Source organism: Cryptomeria japonica, chromosome 8 (assembly GCF_030272615.1).
Source record: "Cryptomeria japonica chromosome 8, Sugi_1.0, whole genome shotgun sequence".
Classification (NCBI taxonomy): Eukaryota; Viridiplantae; Streptophyta; class Pinopsida; order Cupressales; family Cupressaceae; genus Cryptomeria; species Cryptomeria japonica.
In genome coordinates, this window is record NC_081412.1 from 549,110,042 (window position 1) to 549,129,732 (window position 19,691).

At 33.6% G+C, this 19,691-nt stretch overlaps 1 pseudogene; it reads right to left on the reverse strand.

Annotated features, from left to right (window-relative positions):
• Nucleotides 1-4,481: 4,481 nt before the first annotated feature.
• Nucleotides 4,482-16,360, reverse strand: LOC131067028 (ABC transporter B family member 19-like; annotated as a pseudogene).
• Nucleotides 16,361-19,691: the final 3,331 nt, after the last annotated feature.

A 19,691-nucleotide genomic window follows, 5' to 3' on the forward strand; every position in this document is an offset into this window, starting at 1 on the left:
TTCTATTGTTTACACTGAAGTGGTTGAAATTAGAGGATATGTTCATCAAGGAGTTTGAAGAAAGAAGAGTAGAGGAAGACATAGACAAAGACATAGATTATGAATGAAAGGAAGCCTAAGTGCAAAATAATGCTTCCAAATGCTAAATCTAATAGGAGAGGTGATGCAAAAATTTCTTACAGACTTCTAAACAATTGCAAATTAGATAAACAAATATAAAATCAAATTTCACAAATAAAACCACAACACCAGATTTACGTGGGAAAACCCTTTTGGGAAAAACCCACACTCCAAAAGCCAGACTCAATTGTATTATTCAACAACAATAATAGTTACAATATAATGCATAGAGTCACTACTCTTTGGGAGTAGCTACAACAGAGATTTTAAAAACAATTCCAGCAGCATTACAATACCTTCAACTTGTCTCACTCTCAAAAATGACTAAGGCATCAACATATTAATAGAGCTCATCACAAAGTGGTATGTGCCCATGGTTTCTAAAACCAACTTTAAAACCTAAGAGGTAAGTTTTGTCACAAGCAACATCTTGCTAATCCAATGACATGTTGCACATAGCAACTTCCGAAGCAACAACACCTATCTCTTTCATAGAAGTCATCTTGCCAAATGTAATGTAAGTACAACATAGAAGTTACCATGACCAATTAGGTTCCTTCCTTACCTCACACCACTTGTCGAAAGTTAACTCAAACCATAAATACAAACTACTAAAATATAACTCTCCATGACTCTTCCACCTAACTAGAAACTGCCATAAGTATAATAGAAAATTTATCATAAACTCAACATAGCAACATATGACACTAGTTCCCAAAACTTCGGGACTTCCAATGTGGAAAAAAAATAAAAATATTTACATTAGCATGTTTGGACTCTAAGGTTGAGACACCTTAATCCCAACACTAAAGATATGCCTAGCAAGGAGGACGCCTTAAGGAGATCACAAAGCCATTCAAATGCTACAAAATTTTAGTCTGGAAGTCAGTATAAAAGATAGAAGAAGAAAAAATGTAGATCAAAGGGTGCAATTGCCAAGAGAGAGAGAAGTTGTAGAAATTTGAAAGAGTTTATAAAATAAGAGATGTTGCTAAGGTATTTGAAAGAAGCAATTTAATGGCAAATAATAGTCATCAGTTTGTCATTTCAAGATTATGGAATAGCCACTACAAAGACCCTAAAGTGCCTAGAGAGCTAAAAATATCCAAGGAAGTGTTGTACTGAGTGAGCTACTGCTAACAAAAAAATCTTAAAGTCTGAAACTATTTGAAATGCCAATAAAATCATAGTATTTATGAAGCTACAGAAGTGTTTCGTCATCCATTGATTTGGAGTCTTGTTTAGAAGATCAAATAGAAGAAGTCGCCAATAGAAACTCAAATTGAAAAAAGAGATTGTAGTTTATTGCAAAAGGGTGCATACCACTTTAAGGAAGAACATTATCCAAGGATAATAAAAAAAATTGTAGTTGATCAAAAGGAAAAGTATACTCATTGAAGATAAAAACTACAAAGGGTTCAAAACTAAAGAAAGATTGTAGATTTGTAAATCCACTATAGTAAATGTGGAGAAGAAAGTTGAAGAGGAGTAGATATTGCCAAATTTAAAGATTGGTATAGCCACAACTGTTGAAGGAGAGACAAAGGAGGTACACAATATTTAGGTGAAGTTCTTGGCTATGCTGAAAGCTCAAAAGATCGTGGGCATCAAAAGAAGACCAAGTTAAATTTTGAGGAGTTCTCAGGAACATGAAGGTTTCTGTAAGTTAAGATTGGTAAAAGTTGTTGAAGTTTGTAGTTTTTCTAATTTTGATTGTAAGATGTTATAAGAACTAAAGTTTAGAAGTGTTCTTAGTTTTGAGAATGAAGTTTATTTTTTGGTAAATGAAAATGTCAATGACTATAATTTAGCATCATAAAAAGTTTAAAGAAGTTGTATGGGTGTGTGTCTAGATTGAGAGTGAAAGTTTGTAGAGGAATATACTTAAAATCTATAGAAGTTTGAATCAATCCAAAAGAGCTAGTCGTAGATGAAGAAGAAGACTAAGAAAGGAGGTAATTTGTAGTAGAAAAAACACGAAAACACAATCAAGTGTCTGAGCAAGGTAAGTTAAAGTTTTTGTTCCAATGGGTAAAGTTGGAAAAAGAGTAAAGAAGGAAAAGGATAATTTAGAAGAAGTGACGAATGTTAAAAAATGTAAAGCCATCTATTTATGAAGTCTCATGTGGGACATAATATTTTCTTTGTTTTTTTGTTCAAATAGTTAATTTGTGTGAAGTTGTTGTTGGTAAAGAATGTGAGGTTGAGGGGCAAAGTATGTCTAAAAATACATTTTTTGCAAATTGTGATATTGATAACAAATGATGGTTTGAAAAGAATGTTGGTTTTAAAATCATGAAGAAAATGGGTTATAAAAGTAAAGGATTGGGAAAACATGAAGAAGGAATCAAAGAGGCCATTCAACCAATAGAGAATCCAAAATATGAAGGGCTTGGATATATCAAAGGTGAAAAAGATGTTCAACATGATATATGTTTAAACAAATCAATCCAAAGAAAGAAAGAAACTCAATGTTCTCATTGAAACAGAGAAGGTCACATTAAGGACATGTGTTGGGATTTGCATCCATGTAAAATTTGTGGTTTAAGAAATCATTCTGAAAATATGTGTTGGAAGAAAGAATGGAAGAATGAATCTATAATAGGTTGCATAAAAATGAATTGTCAATGGATTTCTAGTTCAAATTGGCAAAGAGTTACATGTATGATCAAAAAAATTTCAAGTATAAATGCTCATATGTTGATATAAATCATCAAAGGTCTGAATATTCGAGAAGGAAATGTTTTGATTCAAGGAAATTGTTATCTAGCAAGACAACTATAGACTGTAAAGATGCAAGAAGTTCCAAGTTGACATTGTGGAGATTTGAAAATAAAGAGTTTGAGAGACTACCGCAATAATTGAGGAAGCCAAATGAAAGGCCTTTTATTTTAAAAGAAAAGATATGCAGATGTAAAAGATGGTTTAAAGTTAAAGTTGTAGACGAAGAGCCTCAAGCCGATCAAGATTGTCGGGGTGGAGCAAGGAGGGGCCATCGGGGCTATGGTCGTGGGTGTGGTCACCCTGCAGGCAGAGGCTGTGGGAGAGTGAGAATTGAACCGCCCCAATCTGAACCCTCTAGTGCAAGCTAGGTTCTCTACTTTGGTGCTGTGAATTTTTTTTTGAAACTTAATCCAAGACTGTCTATAGTTTATTTTGGCTACTTATTTATGTTTAAAATCTCTGTTACCTAGGCAGTTGAGAATCTGCCATCTAAGCTCTTTTTAGCTTGATTATTTTAAGATTGCATAATTTTGTTAGGTTTTTATATGGATAAATCATAATGCTTATGGTTCTCTGCCTGTTTGGAAACCAGTTTTCGTTGGAAATGCTGAGAATGGTTTTTAGTGTTATGCCACTCAGCTATAATAATAATACTATAATTAATTCAAAAATAATATGAATCTCGACTCTTCCTTTACCAATCAAAAAAAAAAAGATGATTTAAAGTTATTATGCAAAAAAATAATTTGAGTGAGTCAACAGACTCCATTGTAACCATCAGTTAGAAACAAAAGAAAAGAATTTGTAAAAGAAAATGTACCAAAGACATTTTGAATGCTGAAAAGTGCAACACTTGTAACAATAACCAGTTAGCAAAAAAAACCGAAGAAAAGACTGCAGACACAAAGAAAAGATTGCTGAAGAATTTGACTACCATAACAGTTAAAGAAAGTTGCAAAGAACAAAAAGATAGATAGTATATTAGTAGTTATGATTAAGGAGTGTTGGAGATTTTAATCCCCACTACCACCACCCAATCAATCATGTCTTACTTCCTCCGTATGCATTTGCCAACTGCTTCTGTCAATCTCAGCTTATAGACGTCTCTTTTAACATTAAAGACAAGCAACGAAAGACAATTTTGGCAAGATTTGGTTTGATTTCATTCAACCTGTCAAACTGTCCCAGTTGCAGATTTCACACGGTTTTTGGGTTGACTAAAATGTTATTTTATATTTGTTTCTCTCACCTTTGCAAATGCGTAGTTGTCTATATAATATGTGGGTTAAAATTTTGTAAACATTCTCACCTGCAAAGCTGTGAAGGGCAATGAAATTGTAAATCTGTGAAATGCTATGAAGTCAACTGTGGATGGAGCTGAGGCTCACATGATGGTGTAATCTTTAAATCTGTTTAATATAAAATGTTTTGTTTTGCTTTATTTATGCTCCCCTGTTTCCTTCACTTTGGAAAATTTTTATTAACATAAACATAAATAGACTATAAATATGAAATAACATATTTCTAGCACAACAATAATAAAATCCATTGGTAGAGATCCTCTTGAAGCAGGTGCTATATAGTAATACAGTATTATCGTTCACTATAAACATTACTCAACCCCAAAGGGAGATAAGCTATTCCTCACTTGATTCTGCTTGATGGCTGGCCTTGAGGTTGAGCAGTATGTTGTATTCTCCATTAGGTGTGGCCATGAGCTCTGAATGAGACCCCTTTTCTGCAATCCTTCCCTCCTTCACCACTGCAATAGTGGTCACGTTCTTTATAGTGGAGAGACGATGAGCAACAATAATGGATGTTCTGCCTTCCATCACCCTCTCCAATGCTTCCTGCACAACCCTCTCTGACTCTGCATCCAGACCACTGGTAGCCTCATCCGACAGCAGGATTGCAGGATTCTTTAGTACTGCCCTTGCTATTGCCAATCTCTGCTTCTGCCCTCCTGACATTTCCACTCCTCTCTCGCCTACCAAAGTCCCATACCCATCAGGCAATTTGCTGATAAACTCATGAGCATTTGCAATTCTCGCGGCATTGATAACTTCTTCTTCTGATGCGTTCTCCTTTCCATACACAATGTTATCTCTGATAGAACTAGCAAAAAGAGCAGGCTCCTGCTGCACCAGAGAAATGTTCAATCTCAGAGAGCGCAGGTCATAACTCCTGATGTCCATTTGATCAATAAAAACAGTTCCTGCAGTTGGGTCATAAAATCTCTCGATCAGTGCAATGATGGAGCTCTTACCGCACCCACTGGATCCCACAAGGGCTAAGCTCTTTCCTGCTTCCAATTTCAGGTCCAGGTTTTCCAAAACAATAACTTGTGGTCGATTAGGATAACAAAATGTGACATTCCTGAATTCTATGTCTCCCTTCAAGTGTTCGACATTGAATGCTTCTGGATCTTCTGGCTCCATCCGTGTCTGCCTGTCAAGGATTTCGAACACCGACTTCACGGCTTCCCTGCTTTTAACAAAATTTGGAACTAAAGTCATCGTCTCCGAGAGTGTAGAAGAAGCGAAAAACAGTACAGTAGATGCCACAATAACTTCAGAAAAACTAGCTGTCCCATTACGGACAAGTCTCCAGGCATTCCAAAGATCCAAAGCATAGGAGCAATAAAGACCCAGCTGAGAAAGCCCGTATAAAAACCCTGCGATTTGCCCTCTTTTGAAGCTGCGTCTCACCGGTTTAGCAAGCAAATTCTGAAATAAAGACAGAATTTTATTCTCTGCGTTGAATGCTATGAGTGTTCTTATATTGCTCACTGCTTCGCCTGCTACAACGGTGGCTTCGTTGTGCGCCTTGGCTTGATCTCCGCCGAATCCCTTATCTGACATTTTCTGCATTTTAAATGAATTGTAAATCTTTGTAAGCTTACGATTCTTCCCATACATGTTAGAAAGGTTTTAACCTAATTAATTTAAATCTCTACAGACCTTAGCCATGTATCCCGCAACAAGAATAGGGTATGCGGCGAGAAGGATTAAGCTGACTTGCCATTGGGCTGTAAAGCATATAATCAAGGAAGCAACGATATTGGTGAGGTTCTGAGCAATAATAAATATTTTTTCAATTACAGTCTTTACGTGAGTCCCGTCGGAAGAAATGCGTGAAGAGATTTTAAGGCTACCATTCTCATCTTTATCGAACCAAGCTATCTCATTACGCAAAATGGCTGCAAGATTCAGGGCAAAATCATTCCATTCTATAAGTTATTCTCATCCTTTGTGTAATAATGTATGAAGTGAATGCAGGAAAGCTCAAATGGATGATATAAGTCCCCGAATTGTCTATGCAGCACGTCCTCAAAAAAAAAAAAAAATGTATCAGTTTAACCCCCGTACCTGCAAGGAGCTTCTCTCGAACTTTTTCGCTTAAATTTCCTCCGATTATCCCAAGGCAAAACTGCTGCAACGCGTTGCCTAGCAATGCAGCGACAGCAATACCAATATACACAAAGGTAGTTATCCTAATCTTGCGCTCCATTTCAGAATGATTCTGTATGAAGAAGTTGGATATAGATATAGCCATAAATAGAGCAATTGTTGGGACTAGACAACCCAGTATAATGCATCCAAATGTGCCCATCATTGCATATGGCCAATCTGTTGCACTCATTTTCAACAATCTCCAGGCAGAACTCTTCGATGTCATAACTTCTGAGCCCATCTTTGAAACTGTCTCTTTTTCATTCTCATTGCTTTCATATATTTGTGCATCTACTCTTGGAACCTGTTTCTCATTGCTTTCGGGCATGACACCAATGAAATGAATTAAAAGAGCAACCACACTAAGTACTCAAATACAAACATTAGGAACTGTCCTATTTATATATATACCTTAAATTTGGCATTACTTGTAATGTGTGCTCTGTGCCATTATTGGAGTAATCTGGTGCCTGCAAATTTACTAGACAAAAATATGCCCATTAGTTGATCATGACTTCCCATTTCAACAATACACCCATCTTTCATAAACAGCTATGGTATCGACGTTCTTAATAGTAGATAAACGGTGTGCTCTCACCACCGTTGTTCTGCCAATTATAAGCTCATTGAGAGCCAGCAGAATCGAGAGCACTGGTGGCCTCGTCCAACAGTAAAATCTTTGGATTCTTCACAATTGCTCTTGCTAGTGCAATTCTTTGTTTCTGCCCTCCAGAAAGTTGTGCTCCTCTTTCCCCTACCTGCCTTATTCACACAACAACTTATCCATCACCTGTTGCAAATAAATGGCTCAACTCAACAAGCTGATTGTAATAATAAGTCTCTTTTTGAAAGAAATATCAGCACTGTTAGTCCACGCTGTTCACCGCTTCTCATGTTGATGACTGATACTGATCATCCAGTTATATCATCGGCCATCTAGTTTTGCTTGTCCTTCATTGCCATGCGTTGTTTAGACAGTCAGTTTTAATTGTCGTTTGGTTTTGTTTGAGTTCAGTTAAGAAGCTCTTTTCTCCTTTGTCAGCGAATAAATCATGCTAATGCATGTTGTTGTTAATGCATAATCAGTTCCTTCTGCTATGTTATGAACTATTCTTTTGAACTCTATTTGTATTCAAGTCGAGTGTAGTTTTTAATCAAGCTGGAATATAACTGCTGTGTATCCAAATAAAAAATACAGTTCAATAATAAAAAAGAGAGGATTCTGCCATTGTTGAAATGTATAAATGATTAGATTCTTTTTTTATGTCTGATAAGAGTTATCAGTAAGTGATTTCATTTTATCACTGGTTTTTATGGCTGTTATTTTTTTTCTCTGCTGTCGTATTCACCCAATTAGCTGGTTTAGGGGTAAGGGCTGCTTTCAAAATTACATTTGGTATCAAAGTAGGTTGTTGTGTTTTTCTCTGATGTGCTATTGTCCTAGCAAAATCTAGAGAATATAATGCTCCACTCTTGAGTTGAATCTCATATTTTTGTAGGACATAGCATATCAAGTGGACGTCAACATGTAGCACTTCTATCGAAGAAAAATGAAAATTCAAAGAGTAGGGAACAGTCCAATTTTCCTAAAATAAAAGATTTTTTAACAAAATCATAGTATAATTGCAAAATATCTATTTTAAGGCTAAACAAAGGTTTTATGCAATGTGGAATTGCAAAGATATGTAGTTTACAACATTACAATGAGACGTCATGCTCAAAATAACCAGATCATTAGAGTGTTCCATTAGGATTGTCATATTCAAATCAAGAAAACTCTTACAAGAGAAAGAAATGTCTCATTTGTTGAAGGATGGGATATTCTCTCAAGGATTGTTTTTGATTAATGGTAAACAGGTTTTGAGGGGACTAGAAACCCCGTAAACAGGTTTTGAGGGGACTCAAAACCCCACAGGTTTTGAAGGGACCCGAAACCCTCATATTTGACCAGTATCTGGAACCCACATAACAATGCTGCTAAAAGAAAAGAACATCAATGTACCAATAGCCAAGCCACAAAATAGACACAAAACCTCCCTAACACATAAACAAGGGTTAGGCTCCCTTAACCTACAGAATAATGAGGTTTTGAAAGGCTCCGCTAACCTTCATTAAGGGTTTTAAACTGGCTCCCAAAACCAGCAAACAAGGGTTTTCCCAGATTGTTGATACAATTCGTAGATGCTTATAGTGAATCTAGCTATAGAAAGCCACATAAGCCTTCATAGAGGACAAAAAGAAGAAATCATATTGACAAAAAAGCCAAATAAACTACATGGAAATGTTGCACCCATGAGAGTTTTAGATTCAGATGATTTCTTGTATTTTGTTGAAATGGGGGCATCCACATCAAACAATTCAGATTGGTATGTTGATTTTGTTGCATCTAGACATATGACAACTGAACAAGAATATTTTTGTGATCCCACTCCATCCACCTCCTATGGGAAAGTATTACTTGCTAATGAAACATCATATGAAGTTAAAGGGATTGGAGATAAATATTTGCCCCTCAAAATTCACAAGTGCAATATTACAAATGTTCTATATATTCCAAGTCTCACAAGGAACCTTCTTGTAGTTAGCCAATTATTGGAGCACAAGTTGAAAGTTGAATTTGATTGCCACAATGGTGAAAAGATATTTCTCATTAGAGATAAATTTAGAAATGGTGAATTTGTTGCTCATGCTTTCGGGGTCAGCGAGATGTTACAACTTGTTGATATCACATATAAAGATAAGGCAATTGTAATTGAGATTGGTGCATCCATAACTATTTTGCTTTGGCGATTTGGTCATCACAATTTTGGCCATCTTCTTCAATTGAGTAAGAGAGGAATAGTGAGAGGACTTCACTCCTTGCAGAAATCAAAAGTTATTTTCTCACATTGTCTTTGTAGAAAATAACATCATTCTCCTTTTCTTGTTGTAGAGTGTAGAGCCTCCCATCCCTTAAAATTGTTTCACATTGATCTATGTGGACCAATGCCACCATGTCATAATAATGCTAGGAATTGTTTACTCTTTTTGGATGATTTTATAGGAAGAATGAGGAGGGTTTATTGTTTTGCTCATAAAACTCAAGCACTTGAAAAACTCAAGGAATTTTGAGATCTTGTATAAATGTTATCTAGTTATTCTTTTAAAGCGCCCTTCGTTAGATCAAGCAGGGGGAGGGTAATTAACAAGTAAGGAGTTACCAAACTAACTTTAGGAGAATGGGATTCAGAGATAACTAACAATGGTGTCGTACAAAGGCATAATAATACTATTGTTGAAATGGTTGAACACATGTTATAATATGTTGATCTTGCTCCTATATTTTTGGTTAAAGTAGTTCATATAGTATTGTATCTATTAAATCAAAAACTCACAAAAGTGTTTGAAAATTTCAAACCAAAAGAACCATGGATTGGTAAGAATGCCTCTATTTCATATTTAAGAGTGTTTGGATGTACAACTTATGTGGATGTTCTCAAGGTACAATGAAAAAGATTGGATAATAGTTCAAAGTGAAAACGATATAGACTTATGGATTTAAATTAATAAAGAAAGTGGACATTAGTAGGGATGTTGTTTTTTATGAAGAACTAGGATACAACACCTCTTTGTCACCATCCCCTACTAGTTCTCAAACATTGAAGATCATTGAACTTAAAAATGAAGATTGATGAAGAGGCACAAGAAGAGGTTTGTTTCCATTGGATATGTTTTCCTCTCTACCACTACCTCCCTCCTTATCTCTTGTGCATTAAATTCTTCCTATGTGGTATTAGGTTACCATAAGGGATACTAAAGGTGATGCAATTACAAATCCATCTCTTATTGGGCCCCAAACACATAGAAAATCTCATGAAAAGGTGAACTTGGCTCTCATGGTATAGTTACTTAGAGTTTAAAACTACAAATAGTTCAATAGGCTCTTGATTCACCACCTTGGAAGGAAGTCATGGCTTTAAAATATTAGGCCTTACTAAGGAATAATGTATGGGAACCTGTTGATCTTCTACAAGGAAGATGGATACTAGATGCAAATAGATATTCAAGATCAAGTATAAGGTAGACAGTAGCATTGATAACTACTTGGCCCAACTCATGGCTAAGATATATGCTTAAAAGGAATGCATTGACTATGATGGAAAATTTTATCCCACAAAACGATCAAATACTATCTATATGGTGTTGGTGATGAAAGCTCAATTTAGTTAGAAAGTTCATCAAATGGATGTCAAGAGTTCCATTCTTAATGGAGAACTCAAGGAAGAAGTCTTTATAACTCAAATAGAGGGATATGTTACAATTGGATAGATACAAAAAAATAAGTATGTAGACTTATCAAATCCCTCTACGATCTTAAATATGCTCATTAGGCTTGGTGAATCAATATTTATGGAAATATCCTTAATAATATATTCATTAGGATTCCTTATGATCCTAATATCTACATCAAAGATCAAGGGAAGAGATTGTAATTGTGATTGTACATGTTGACAATCTCATCATTAAACCAAGTTCACCAGAGGTGATTAATACAACAAAAATGATCTCAAATAATAGTTTGACATGAAATATCTCAAGCTCCTATATTATTGTCTTCGACTTGAAGTGTGGCAACAAAAGAATCATATTTATGTATATCAAATGAAATATGTTAATACATTTCTCAAGAACTTAGGAATGGAATATTACAAACCTATGTAAACACACATGGAGACAAGTTTCAATTTTCCTATCATGATCCATCATCTCATGTGATGCTTCTCATTAACATTAGTTGATTAAGAGTCCTATATATTTTTCCTAATCTCAACTACTATTGGAATCAGGTTTAGTCGATTGTATGAAGAACTATGGAGACCCCTATCCATTTTACAGCTCCCAAAAGATAAATGGCCTTTTTAGGAGAAATTGGGGAGAATGTCTGAGATCCATTATGTGGCACAAGCATCTGATAACTAGGTGCATGTGGTGAAATCTATTTTGGTAGATGAATTCTTAAACACGGACCATAGATGTCAAGTCAATACCTATCTCTTCTATGTTTCTGTCTATTTCAGTGGACCTTTGGCTACATAATGAAAGAGAAAAAGTTTTTATGCAAGAAATTTTTAAAAAAGAAGTTTCTAGGAGGGATAGATGATGTTTTGATGAACTTGGACAATCATTGGATTACCATCCCCAAGGATTACCAAAATATAGTTGATGAGGTGCCAAAGTTTTCCCTAATTGTTACAGTTGATGAGGAGGAATATTAGGACAACAAGCCTTTAGCAATCAGAGGACTAGAATCTTTGTAGAACTAGACAAGGATTGAAGAAAATGAAGACCAAGATTGGTCAAATATTACATTTGAATTGAGGGGATTAAAGGGAAAATGCAGGTGGATTCTCTAGACATGGAAGAAGATTTAGAGAATAAAGATGTGCAAGACTCTATGTGAGGTCAAGATGATCTAATTCTAGATAGAAGTTTAACTTTGTTCTATTTGTTGTCTAGTTCAGCTTTAGGGCTAGTCAATCATTTTGGTTTTTTTAATTCTTAGCCTATATTCTTTTGTTTGATGGATGGACATGTTTAGAGAACTATAAGGTAAATGGGATATCTGTTATGTGGAAATACTATGGTCTCTAGTGTGATTTATGGCAATATGGACATGATTGACTTTTTATAATGTTTTATCTTTATTGTTTAATTAAAATGGGTGCTAGCCCATCCAACTATTTACTTATCAGAAAAAAAGGAAAAAAAGAGTCCTATATTTACTTGACTTATACTAGGATGGATATTAGTTATGCTATTAGCTATCTTTTTAGGTTTATGTAGGAACCTAAGGTTATTCAATGGAAAGAAACAAAGCATATTTTGAGATACTTTGTGTTATAGTGGCATATGGCTTGTTATACAAGCATAATGCATATGTTTCTATGTGGATACATGAACACAGAATGTGTAGGTTTAATAGATAATAGGAAATCTACTTTAGGATTCAGTTTTTTATTTTTGGTTTCATATCTTGGGAGAACAAAAACTAGACCACTATTTCTTTCTCTTCCGAAGAGCCAAAATATCATGTTTTGGGTGGATCTATCTATGAGGTGATATGGATATGTTTCTTTTTGATATGTATGGGTGTTTTGGAGACAAGTTCTACCATATTATTTTGCAAAAAATAGACTGTGCTAAAGCTTGTATGTTATCCTATTTTTCAGAAGCATACCAGGAATATTGAGGTATAGTGTCACTTTATTTGTGACCATGCTTAGTAGAACGAATTTTGTTTGACTCGGGTAGCATTCTAACATATTCATGAAATTTGTTATAGTTGTGAAGTTTGAAACAATTCAAACTTTCTTTATGTGTTCTCTTGGAAATATGATGTAATAAGGGGGATTGTTAGCATATTATTTTATTACATCATAGTGATTTACTAATTTGGTAGTTGTCAAACGATCAATTATGGGGTTGCTTTGGTTACCTAGTATTTTCTATGTATTTATTTGTTGTTGCCTAGTAAATTTATTGTTGCATATGTCTTTTGATTTTTTTATTTATATAATGGTATGAATATCTCTCTCTATAATATAATTTTTGTATGAGGTATAAGCTATAGTAAGTTGTCTCTTGATACCATAATTGTTACAAAACACACAGAAATCTTTCAAAGTGAATTCATGCCTTCTATCTATTTGCAGTATTCTTTTCTAGATTATATACCAAATTTTACTTTTATCTATAACCATGAAATGGTTATTAAAAGCGTCTATATTTTTTCTTAAATAAATAAACCCATTTCTCATAAAAAAATATCATCAATAAAATTCAAAAATGAAATATTTTTACACAATGATTACTCTCACATATTACCATAGATGTCAACATGCACAAGCTCAAGAAGAGCATGCACCCAATATAATATAATCATTTGAATATTATCTTCATGTTGTTTGCACCAAATGTACACATTGAACAAACATCTTTTACTTGATTTGTCAAATGTTCTCCCACCATATTCTTTTGGTGAAGTAAAATCAACCTTAAAAAATTTAAAATTTCAATAATCTTGGTGCCGTAACCCTAAATCATCTCTAATTATTTGTGGGCATGTTTTTTATTTGAAAGATATTTAAAATTAAATATCCTATTCTTTTTCAATAAATCTTTTACTACATGTTAATAATTAGTGGGTTTATCAAATATTTTGAAGTAGTAGTTATCTTTCAAAATAGCCTTATATTTTTCTTTGACAATCTACCCAATACCTTTAATAACCCATTAAAATAAAAAGGTCAAATTTTCTTACCGTTTGGTTTGAGTAGCTACTATCTAGGAACCATACATGTTTTTTTCTTCTTTTTTGAATGTTTTAATAATAAATCTAACTTGAAGAAATAGAGAGTCAACTATATTGAAGTGTCTCTTGAAAATACAAACTCTCCACATTAAAACATTCAAATTTATTTTGTCCATAATGTTCATAATGTATGCACTCAATTCTTCCACAATCCATTGAATTTCATCCTCATCGTATTTATTGATCACATCCTTTACTAGTAAAAGGACCCCCTTTAAGATTTAATTGATTGAGAAAGGGGGTAGTAATACCTTTTCAATTCTTATAGTAGAATGGAAATTTTGCACTAAGTTCTTTGTAGAATGTTGTACAATCTTTTAATGGATTGTAAAGAACCTACAAAATCTGCTTCTTTCTTCAATTGGTATTGACCATTACGTCAAATTTAGGAAGAAAAGATCTCATTATCCTTTTCAGAAATCGTCACTATGTTGTAGCTTCTCCTAAAGTCTTAAGTTAGTTTAGAATCCTTTGAGTCCTTGTGATAAAATCTTAAGTTGATTTAGCTAAATTTATAATATCTCTTCTAATGGTCTAAGTCTTAATAATCTAACATTGTCAAATTTGAGAATGCAATTAATAGCATTGTCCTTTCTATCATCTTTCAACTAAGATCATTGATTTGTTGTGAAAATATTTAATGCATTCTAATCTATAGGTTCATTGTATCCTACTTTAATTAGTTTCCACTTGCAAAAATAATAAGGTATTTATTTTAATACTCTAATATTTATAGTTTTCTATTGGAATCATAACTTACTACCATTAACCATTTTGATAATGATTTGAAAATTACTACTACATTATATAAATCATCTACACAATAAATTTTTTTTACAACCTACTAAAATACCAATTGAAAAAAATCTTAATAACATTAATACTATACTAACATTAACTAAAAATAATAACTACAAAATTACAAACTAATAACTACATATATATTATTTGAATAATCTTTTTGTAGACTGCTCAACCATCAAAAGCAAGAAAAAATTACTCTATTAAATCTGAAGTAATTATCTATTTAAAATAGCAACAATTGAGCAAAACGACTGTTTAAAGTTTGCTAGAATCCTATACATAACCAAGAAAAAGTCATCTAAAATTATTACTCTTCATGCGTCCTATTTTAAAAATGCTTGTGGTAAAAAGAACCCTAAGAATAATTGTTTTGAACATGCAAACTGAAAGCTGCATGCCATAAAGAATTATCTTTAAAAACCTACCTTAGATAAAAAAATATATAAAGAGAAATAGAACCTAATCAAATATTCACACCTTGGTCTCGTATCCTTTGGGAAAGTTGGTAATAAAATCATGTGCACTGGAAGCCTTTGCAGCCGCCATCACTTCTTCTTCATTGGCATCCTCCTTTCCATACAGTATGTTTTCCTTTATGCTAGTTGAAAAGAGAACAGGCTCCTGACTTACCAGCCCTATCTGTTGCCTTAGCCACATTGTATTGAGTCTTTTAATGTCAAGCTCATCTACTAGTATTTGTCCTGAATTTTTGTTTCAACCAAGCAAACTATCAGACTTTCTGGTTAAGAGAAATTTTAGTGATTTGAAGGAGGAAAATAAATGAACAAACAAACACAGGCATGAACTAAACATGAAAAAATTATACCCTGGGTAGGTTCATAAAACCTTTCTAGAAGAGAAATTACAGTGCTCTTTCCCGAGCCACTGCCACCAACAAGAGCTAGTGTTTTTCTTGCAGGTATTAGCAAATTAAAACTTTGTAAAACAATGGCATCCGGACGTGAAGGATAGCTGAAGCCAACATTATTAAATTTGATGCTGTCTTCCAGTTGATCTGTTTCAGGCCCATCAATCAAATTGTCTTTTAAGTTTGGTGTCTGATTAATGATCTCCATTATTTTCCTATAAGCAGCCACTCCCTTTACTATGAAAGTTAGGCTTGATACGGCGTACCCTATGGCTCTGAAATTCAACCAGACATGTCACCAATAATTATAGGTAGTAAGCTCACATAATATTTGGCAAAATTGAAAACTCAATGCATGGGAATATGGATAATTATAACCATAAAGAAAGCGAATAAGGGGAACCCAAAGAAATAAAGGAGAGCTGAGGAAGATCAATATATGACTCATAAGAAGAAGATGAGGAGAACTTACAATACTCCAACAAGCATGTTTAAAAGTGAAGACAAAATATCGGCAGGTTTATAACTGCCTTTTCTCGTTAGGGTTCCTGCATACCAGCAAAGCAGACCCCACGAACTATATGATATGGTCATTACAGCACCCATTCCAACACCCTTAACCAGTCCTTCTTGGTCCCCAACTTAACTGTAGATTTCAACTTCTTTGAATAAGATTCCATGGCCTTAGACTCCCCAACATAGGAATAAACAGTTCGAATATGTGAAAGCACCTGTTTGAACAATGTTTAAAATTTCAAAGAACCCAAGATTTAAATTATAAATATTTTTTATTTATGTTTAATTACAATTTTTTATCAGTATATGAATTTAGATTCTCACCTCTTCAGCAATGGTTGCCGCGACCCCGAGTTCTGTTTGAGCTTTATAAGTAACCTTGGAGAGAAGAGACGCATATGAAGCCCCTACTGCGACAACCAGTGGTACAATGGTAAGGACAACTAGACCCACAATCCATGCATATCTCAGCGATAAAGCAATCCCAGCAACGACTCTTGTAAGATGCGACATAAAGCTGGCCATCTGTCATTTTATGATTTTAATTAGATAGGCGAAAGACATCCAATTTATATTTAATTGGTCAAGTTTTTCAAATCTTTTTTTCAATCTTAATAGTGTAATAATAATATTTTGGTTTGTGAGCATTTGTTTTATTTATTTAGAATGAACCCTGTGATTTCAGATTTGGAGTAGGAAAGGGCGTTTAGTATGAGGTAGTTATTGTTATATTTTATTGTTTCTCTTACAAAATTGAATAATTGAAAATAGATTAGATATATTTACTATTATGAGAAAGTTATTATTTATTAATTTTGGAAGTTGTTATTTTACCTATTCATTTGGATTTTAGAATAGTTTTTCAATAGGTCTAAGATCTCAATATAATATTCATTATCTCTTAGTAAGTTGTTATTTTACCTATTCATTTAGATTTTATAATAGTTTTTCACTAGATCTAAGAGCTCTATATAATATTCATTATCTCTTGACATATGATCTATGAATACTGTAGCATGCATTGTGTTTTGTTCCTTTTACTTGTGTCATTCATTCTTAAGAGGATCTCAATTTTAATTAAAATGAAAACATGAGCCATTCTTTTCTTTAAATAATCTCTCGATATTTTTTATATAGACATAAAAAATAATTTTATGTTTATAGTTAGATAGCCATTTCTTCCTTTCACTTGTTTCATTCATTTGTAAGAGGATCTGAATTTTAATTAAAATGAAAAAATATGCCATTCTTTTCTTTAAATAATCTCTCGATATTTTTTATATATAGACCAAAAAAATTAATTTTATGTTTGTACTTATATAGCCATTTCTTTGACCAAAAATTATGAATGAAAATTAATTGCAGACATAAGAAAGTATTAATGGCTTTTCTATCACTATGTATTAATGTCTTCTTCTAAGGCGTAGCAGTTTCAACATGAGCAAATTTTAAAATGCCTTATCACCAAGAGATTCTTGGATAAGAAGAAAATCGGTAGTAAAGCTATCCAGAATAGCTCCAGTCCTTATCTGTGTATCGAACACTGCCACATCCTGCTTCAATATGGCTTCTAGATATTTATATCTCATCTTTGTAGTCTGCCTCTCTGCAGTATACAACCAACACGATATCTCTGCCACAGTTCAAAACTTATAAGATTTAGAACATGTTTCCATTTCTTCAATTCATTTCATTACCATGATTTATAATATCTTACCTGCCCATACAACAACAAAAGCTGCTATACCGAGGTAAACTGTATACAAGGCATACTGAAACAACGGATTACAATACATTAGTCATCAGTAGGAATGCATTGAAAAGGACTAGACAGTGAACAGCCTGTTTGTTGTAGCCCATATAAACAAGTCCAGTGACACCCAAATATAAATTATTGAATCCCAACTGATGTTTCATAACATTATGAATTTTGAACCAAAAGACTGTGAAGAGAACAAACCTCAGTTCTCTCTGTACTCGACCCTATTTCATTCATAAGTCCAGAGAAGAGTAAAGCGTAGATGGGAACGACAAGACCAGTTCCAACTGCTCCAAGTGTTCCCACAAGCATGAGAAGGCAATCAAGGGAATCTGCAAAGGAGAAAATATTATAGAGTGGAAGAGAGAGAGAGCTATTGGATTTCCCTTCATAGCTTTTTTTGTTTCTTTTTCATTTCCTTTGGGACTGGCCTTTCTATCAGAAGCTCCTTCCAGTTTAAGGATTTGGGTACAAACCAAAAGCAGATATCTTTAAACTGATTTTCCGGAAAGTTATTTATGGTTGAAGAATTGGTAGATGAGCTCAAATTAAAGCAATTCCTTCTTAGTTTCTCCCGTCACGTCGTGATCAAAACTTACTTTTCTCGTTCGTTGAGGTACATCAGATCGTAGGATTTTTTCTTTCTGTGGGGCGGCATGATAAAGTGATGACAAATTTTGCGCTCCCTTTTTGTGTGATTCCTCAGCACTTGTTTGTTGCGCGGGCCTGTTTGAAAATGGGACGATTCTGTATTAAACCCTTGGAGAAAGAAAAGCAAAACTAGCACTTGCATCTAAATAAGATTGAAGGATATGCCAATAGAAAATTAAAGGTTTAACATTATATAATTAGTCGTTTATATTAATGAAGATATTTTTCCTTTTTAAGTTTATTTTTTTTTATATTTTATATTGAAGAAGATTTAAACTAGACATCATTTAGATGTTTATAATATGGACTTTACCATCTTGTTTTGAATTATCATATAATTAGTTACAAACTTTTGTTTATTTTTTTAAAAGTATTTGATAATTGTGAAAGATCTAAATAACATGATAGAATTGTTTGTGACAAAGTTGTTTTTGATTAGGATAAATAAGTTTTGAGGGGACCAGAAACCCGGTACAACAGATTTTGAAGGGACCTGAAACCCACGGACTTTTCAAGGATTTTTCAAGGATCCAACTCACTAACAGCAAGAACATATCCCAACCAAAAACACACTCTGGCTAAACCATGAGAGTGGATTTTAAGAGGCTCCCACAACCTAAAAAGGGTTTTATACGGCTCCCCCAACCAATGCACCCTTGAAGACTGCTAATAAGCAGCCCTTCCTTGCAAGAAGCAAGAAACGTAGGGTTTTTCCAGGCTCCCTCAACCTTGAACGAGAGTTCAACAAATCTCCCACAGCCTAACAATAGATCACATGAATTAACATTAAGACTAACCAACCATTGTGACAAAATTGTTTGTTTCTCTTCAATTTAAAATTAAGACTAATATTAAGAATCCATATAATCATCATTTAAGTCTATTTTACAATATGATCACATGAATGGATAAAGCTAATTTTTAATCCATCTAAAATTAAATATTATTTTATTTGTTAGTTTTCACTTTAAGATGTGAGAAGTTTTCTAAATTTTATCAGCTTACAATATATTTTTTATTAAATTAAAAAGTTCATAAAATTAAAAAATAATTCTTTGGCAATAGAGTATATATTACCAAAGAAGACGATAATCTAAAATTAAGAATTTATAGAATATATATATTATCAAAGAATTATTTCTTAATTTTATTAACATTTTAATTTGGTAATAAATATACTATAAGCTGATTAATTTTAGAGAAATTATCACATCTTAAAGTGAAAGTTAATATGTATCAACATTTCTTGAGAAGTTAGGTTTTTCCAAGGCCTGGGTCAAATGGATTCATGCATGTATTTCTTCTGCAAGATTCTCGGTTTTAATTAATGGTTCTCCTTGTGGTTTTTTCACTTCCTCTAGGGGTTTGAGACAGGGAGATCCCCTTTCTCCCTTTTTTTTATTTCTCCTAGTTGAAACCTTTAGTTGGGCTATTAGGGCTGCTAAA